The following is a 7,329-nucleotide window of genomic DNA, read 5'->3' on the forward strand; positions in this document are numbered from 1 at the left end:
ATGTGACTTCTGCTAAAACTGCCTTCTACAAGGAAAAGCTCAAGGCCTCGGCACAAGATCCTCGTAAGATCCACAACATATTCCCTTCACTACTCAACCCCCCTGCCACACCTGCTTTGTCCTCCCTGACTGCCAATGACTTTGCCTCCTTTTATGATGAAAAGATCAAGGAGATCTGCCAGACCTTCACTTTCTTCCCAACAATGACTACACAACATGGCCAGGAATCCACTCCTCCTTTGTTGTCAAGCTTCTCAACCTTAACAGAAGATGAGATACTGCAAGTCATCCAATCTTGCAATCCCACCACCTGGCCTCTGGATCCAATACCTTCAACTATGCTTTAGACCATCACACAAGATTTCCTGCCCTTCATCTCCACAATCATCAATGGGTCCTTAACATCTGGCTATGTGCCAACTACCTTTAAGCAAGCAAGGGTCATTCCCATCTTAAAGAAACCTGCTCTGGACCCATCAGACATCAACAACTACAGTCCGGTATCACTTCTCTCCTTTAATTCTAAATCTCTGAACCGCACTGTTTTTAACCAACTGTCTATCTATCTCTCACAGAACAACCTCCATTATCCAAACCAGTTTGGGTTTAAAGCGGCACATTCCACTGAAATGGCCCTTTCGGCTGTGTCTGAGAAACTGCATGCTGCTCGATCAGCCAAGCTGTCATCTCTACATATCTTCCTGGATCTTTTAGCAGCATTCGACACAGTCAACCACAAGACTCTCTCGTCTACCCTCAAGAGCCTCAGTATTCGAAGGAACAGCATGGGAATAGTTTGCTTCCTACCTGGAAGGTCGCTCATACCAGGTAACATGGAGGGGATCCACATCTGCCCCATGCAGACTCACCACTGGTGTCCCACAAGGCTCAGTACTTGGTCCCCTCCTTTTTCCGCTCTATACTCACTCCATTGGTGAAGTCATATCCTCACATGGGTTTTCTTACCACTGCTATGCAGATGACACTCAACTCATCTTTTCTTTCCCTCCATCAGATAGCACAGCTTCCGCTCGGATCTAGGCATGCTTGGTAGACATATCTTTATAGATGAGTGCTCATCAACAAAAACTCAACTCCAGCAAAACAGAACTGCTTGTCATCCCAGGTGATTCATCTCCAGGTCAAGATCTCCAAATAACTCTTAATGACCCTCTGCTCTTCCCTTCAGCCACTGCTCGTAACCTCGGGGTAACTATGGACAATCAACTGTCCTTCTTCTCACATGTCGCTAATGTGGCTCGTTCCTGTCGATTTCTTCTCTACAACATCCGAAGAATTCGACCATTTCTGTCCACACAGGCTGCCCAGGTGCTTGTTCAGTCTCTTGTCATTTCAAGACTGGACTACTGCAACTCTCTGCTTGCAGGTCTTACTCTGAACGCCATTCATCCACTGCAAATGATCCAAAACGCAGCTGCACGACTTGTGTTCAGTCTGCCCAAGTTCTCCCACACCACCCCACTGCTGCGCTTCTTTTCACTGGATTCCAAAGGCCAAAAATGGACCAGCACCATCCTACCTTAGAGACCTCATCACACCTCACACTGCACCACGCTGTCTGAGATTACTTCTCTCAGAATGAGAGGTGAGTATACTTCAAGGCTCTTCTCTGTTCTGGCATCGAGGTGGTGGAACGAACTTCCCCTAGATGCCCGTACAGCGGAGTCCCTGGATATCTTCAAGCAACGGTTGAAGACGTACCTCTTCCTGAAACACATTTAAATTAGCACTTTCCAAGTTTGCTTTGTAGAATTTAAGAGTTATACTTATATTAAGTTTGTAATCTAGCATACCAGTGTAGATTTATTCATTGCTAGAGACTCAAAGCACTTTTGTACGTCGCTCTGGAAAAGGGCGTCTGTTAAATGCCGCAAATGTAAATGTACGGACCTCTTTAGTTGTGAGTTTGTTCTGCTGTGTCGGCTCCTCAGTGTCAAAAGCCTTTCTCTTTCTGCCTACATGTCGGTAGCTAAAGAACCAAAAGAAGGTGATTAGTGTAAATATTTAGTACCCTGAAATTTAAACCTTCTTCTTCCTGTCAACCTGATTGCGTATGGTTACACAAAAAAGTTTATGTAGAAGCATGCTTTTTATTTGCTTTGTTTTTATATCATATTCCACTTCCATGTTTACTTTGCTACTTTGTGTAAATAGAATTTATTCAGAAAAATGTAGCGATTAAAAATTTAGACAGAAACAATTTATATGTGCCTCAAAATAGTTCCCATTATAAAAATATAATCTGTACTTTGTTTAATACAGTTCATATATATGACTAATAAATTTACTTTATCCAGAGTGACCTCATTCTATTAAATTCAATAAATTTTTATTTGCATACCGCTTTTAACAATTAACATTTCTCAAAGCAGCTTTACACAGATAATGTAGTGATGTGGTGATAAAAAAAAACAAAACAAACGTTTTTTATGTGTAAGTTTGTCCATGATGAGCGAGCCGGTGGCGACTGCGGCAATTAAATACTCCCCGGGATGCATTAAAAAGAAACCTTGAGATTAACCAGACTTGAGAGGGACCCATCCTTATCTGGGTGTCCATTTATTACAGATAAACGATGTTGAGGTGTGCAGTGATCGTGGTCAGATGCAAACTGTAGTTCTGAACTTACAATTATCTCAATCATACAACTGAGTTAAGGGTTAAGAGCCTTGCTCAATTAGTGGGATTTAAACACACAAACTTCTGATCAGAAGAAACATCTTAACAATTGAGCTACCCCTTCCTCCAAGTGTATATAAAAACACTTGCTGCCTTCACTAGTAAATTTAGTTTACCTTTAGGCCGTGGCTTTTTTATGTTGAAACCAAAACCTTCTCCAAAAGGCCCTTCTGTTGAAAGCAAATGCAGACAGCTTATTACAGTTCACCCATCTAAATATCATGCTCAGAACTTCCAAAACTGATTTAGATACCGAATCCCAGGAAAAAACAACGCAATGTCATTGAACATTTAAAAAATCTGTAATAAATTATTAGGCAAGTCCAGGGATCTTACTTTTCTGTACTTGCAGCTGCTGAAGCCTAATTTCAGCACTGAGCTTTGAGTTCATAGTAACAATGTGGTTATATATGCTGATAGTTAAGGTACGAGGTACGTGAGGTATGAGGACCTGAACCAAGGTCAATATTGTAGGGCTTCACTCTCCTGCCTGTGGTCCCATCTGCTCGTGTGAACTCCACTAATATGAAGATGAAAAATGGAATTTAAATAGACATTAGTGGCTATAAACTTATATAAAGTGCTCTGTTGTTAGCACAGTAGTTATTTTTAGGGAACATCAGATACAGGCTTGTATTTCATTCCTCTCTTTATAGTCACATCCGAAACCTGCCACTGTACATATTCAATATTTCATCACTGGCACATTACTGGCTCTATTTATTTATTTATTTATTGGCAGAGCTCAGATACTTGTCTAAATATCAACTGAGATTGACATCTTAATAAAAAAAAATTGAGCAACGAGTCTAATATTATCTTAACTTTAATAGTAAATTTATTATTAGACAACAAAATAAAAAAAAATAATAATAATAATATTACAAGTGACCTTAAAATTTCTTTGAAAATGTAGCTAAGCAGATTTCTATGTATTTTTGTGTTTTGGAACACTTGTCTGGCCAACCCTGAATTCCTGTTTCACTCAGGAATACAAGGTGAGAGACAGGGTCTGATTACTCAGTTATTCATCAGAATTGAAAAGATTAAAGAGCACAAATTAAATGAGACACTGGTGCATTTAACTTCATCAATCAGGCGATGGCAGTAAAAATGTCTCAGTGTTAACAGTGGATATGGGTCTGACAATGTCCTTATCAGATAAAATGCTCTGTATTCTCTATTTCAGGAAGCATTAAGACTTATGTTGGCAATAAAAGGTTGCACAATGTACTAAATGCAAACCTGCATTTAGTACATTGTACCTGCATTTAGCTCCATCATATTTTCACTTCATCAGCAACAAAGATTTCTTTCTTTTTTTTAATAATTAGGTTTAATGAGGGGTGAAAATTATTCTGGAGCAGACCGTATATGGCTATTTATTTTACTGCCATTTACACATTGATGAATGCGAAAATAAAACTTGTTCATGTCAGAGTTGTGAATGCCAGGACACTTCTAATAAAAACACACAATGTACATTTTATTTATTATTGCTCACCTGCTCTATAACACAGCATGTTGTTTGAAACATGTTATTTTCTCCCTATCCCCTACCCTGCATCTTATCTCCATCTCTTGCTTCCTGCCTCTGATGGTTTTATTAGCATGCCTTGTTTTAAGCAGGTGTAAAAAAAAATGCAGTAATTTAAGAATGCTTCCAAAAATAGAAGTTCTAATAGTTTCTTATCAATATACAAAATAATTGGTGTATAAGTACCCTAATGGTACTGCATGATGGCTAGGTATCTGCTTGTTTTCCTCTGTACCGAGGACACAATTAATTCTGACCAAATCTCCAACTCCATTTGCAGAATTGCAGCCTCAAACTAAGCAACCTCCACCATGCTTCACTTTTTACTGCAGATACACGTTGTATACACTTCAGCTTGTTTTTTGCTTCAGCCAAATATTTTTTATTTTGACTTATCAGTCCAGGGCACATGCTGACACTTTTCTGTACCACAGTTCTTATGTTTTAATGCGTATTTGAGTTGCTTTGCCTTGTTATCTCATTCGAAGTATGGCTTTTTGGCCACTTTTTTTTTATAAAGACTACCTTTGCCCAGACATCTCCAGACAGTAGATGGATGTACTTTGGTCCCACTGGTTTCTGCCAGTTCTTTGCTGATGACACTGCTGGACATCTTTCCGACGCTGAAGGGAGGTGAGCATGATATGTCTTTCATCTGCTTCATTAAGATTCCTTTGCCAACCACTGTGCCTGTGCTTCTCAGCATTGTCCATTTCTTTTTGCTTTTTCAAAATAGCTTGAACAGCACCTCTTTTGGAACTGTAGTGTGAATTGAAATCTTTGCCCAGGAGAGACCTTGTTGAAGGAGACCTTGTGTCTTGTTGCTGCGCTCAGTCTTGCTATGGTGTATGCAGTGGCGGACAGTAACAAAGTAAATGTAATTTCTAATTAAGTGGTAGAGATTGGCTGTTTCTCAGCCTGTTTTAATCATCCTACACAGCTGTTTCTGTATTGGTTAATAATCGTGTTTTCACCCTACATATGAAATTAATTATCATTAAAACCTGTTTGCTATAACTGGTTAATCATACATCTGACTTTAGTCCTAAGAAATCCCTGAATTTAGATAGACAGGCAGATAGACACTTTATTCATTCCAATAGAAAATTAACATTTCCCACTTGCACACTTTATATATAAACTTTCACTCTTGCAGATACCCTTTTATCACAAATCACTCCTGCTACTCTTCTCCACCCACTCCACCCTTCCTGCACTCTTTTCTTCACTTCTCTAACACACTCTATTACGTTGCACTGTTGACACCAGGTACCTAAACTCATCCACCTTCACCACCTCTTCTCCCTGCACCTGCACCACTCCACTGCCCTCCCTCTCATTCACACACACATGTACTCTGTCTTACTTCTACTGACATATCATCCCCAAACAGCATTGTCCATAGAGACTCCTGTATGACCTCGTCCATCAACCTGTCCATCACCACTAGAAACAGGAAAGGGCTCAGAGACGATCCTTGATGCAATCCAACCTTCACCTTAAACCAGTCTGTTGTTCCTACTGCACACTTAACTGCTGTCACACTGTCCTCATACATGTCCTGCACGACCCTCACATACATCTCTGACAAACCTGACTTCCTCATACAATACCACAACTTCTCTCTCAGCACCCTGTCGTACACGTTCTCTAAATCCACAAACAAACAATGCAACTCCTTCTGACCTTCTCTATATTTCTCCATCAACATTCTCAAAGCAAATATTTTGTCTGTAGTGCTCTTTCTCTGCATGAAACCATACTGTTGCTGACCGATGGTCACCTCTTCCCTCAGCCTAACTTCCAATACTTTTTACCATAAATTCATGGTGTGTCTGATCAACTTTATTCCCGTCATCTGGTCCAATCGACTTTCCACTCTTCATCCTCCTAATCGCTGCTCTCACTTCCTCCTTATTAATCCTACCACTTCCTGCTTCACCATCTCCACATCATTCAACCTCTCTCTCTCTCTCTCTCTCTCTCTCTCTCTCATTCATCAGCTGCTTAAAATACTCTCTTCCACCTTCTTAACACACTCTTCTCACTAGTCAACACATTTTCATCTTCATCCCTCATTGCTATAACTTGCAACACATCCTCTGCCCAGCTAATTGGTACAACCTCCTCATCACCTCTGTTCCCTTTAACAACATGGCCATTGAAGTCTGCCCCAATCACCAATTGTTCTTTTCTAGTGACACTCTCCACCACTTCATCTAATTTGTGGAGCATAAGCACTGATGACATTTTTTCATCACCCCTTCAAATTCCAGCTTCACATTGATCACTCTATCAGAAATTCTCTTCACCTTCAAAACACTTACTAAACTCTTCCTTCACCCCTACACCATTTCTCTTTTCATCCACACCATGATAAAACAGTTTAAACACCCCTCAAAAGTTTCTGGGAATAAGGCCAGGGGTGATCCTAAAGAAAGAGTTTAGTTGACGTCTACAGAGACGTCTTCCTCCTCTGCTTCTCTCCTATAGCCAACAGTAGGCCAGAAATTCTAAATCGTGATCCGCATATTTGATTTGGCACGTTTTATGCTGGATCCCCTTCCTAACGTAACTCTCCCTATTTATCTGGGCATGGGACCGACACTAAGAGTGCACTGGTTTGTGCAACCCTAATGTCTACGGTGGTGGAGGTGAGAATCGTAGACGCTGAAGCTGCCAGTCGCTGAAAATAGCAGATCATCATCTTTTCTCTGCTTCTGTTCTATATGGTGGATGTTCAGCCTGGATACGTTCATTAGGTTACAACATTTTTAGATAATTTTGTGTTAATATATTAATCATTGTTGTTAAAGTGCAAATGAATTTTAACACCACTGGTTTTATTAACGCACGATTAATGTGCTGCGCATTTCTGTTTGACCATTTTTATTAAAAATATAAATAAATAAATATAAAAGATGCAAAATTAAAACCTTCAGCGTGACACGCGTTTATTTAAAACGTCCGTTCTTTACTATATATATACTTACTAGATAAAATAAATAAATAAACCACCGAAAAATACATTTTAATCAGTAAACATTTGTTTTACTGATGCGCCAAGTCTCAAATCAGCACCAAACTCTGGC

The sequence above is a fragment of the Silurus meridionalis genome, chromosome 4 (genome assembly GCF_014805685.1).
Source record: "Silurus meridionalis isolate SWU-2019-XX chromosome 4, ASM1480568v1, whole genome shotgun sequence".
NCBI classification, from domain to species: Eukaryota; Metazoa; Chordata; class Actinopteri; order Siluriformes; family Siluridae; genus Silurus; species Silurus meridionalis.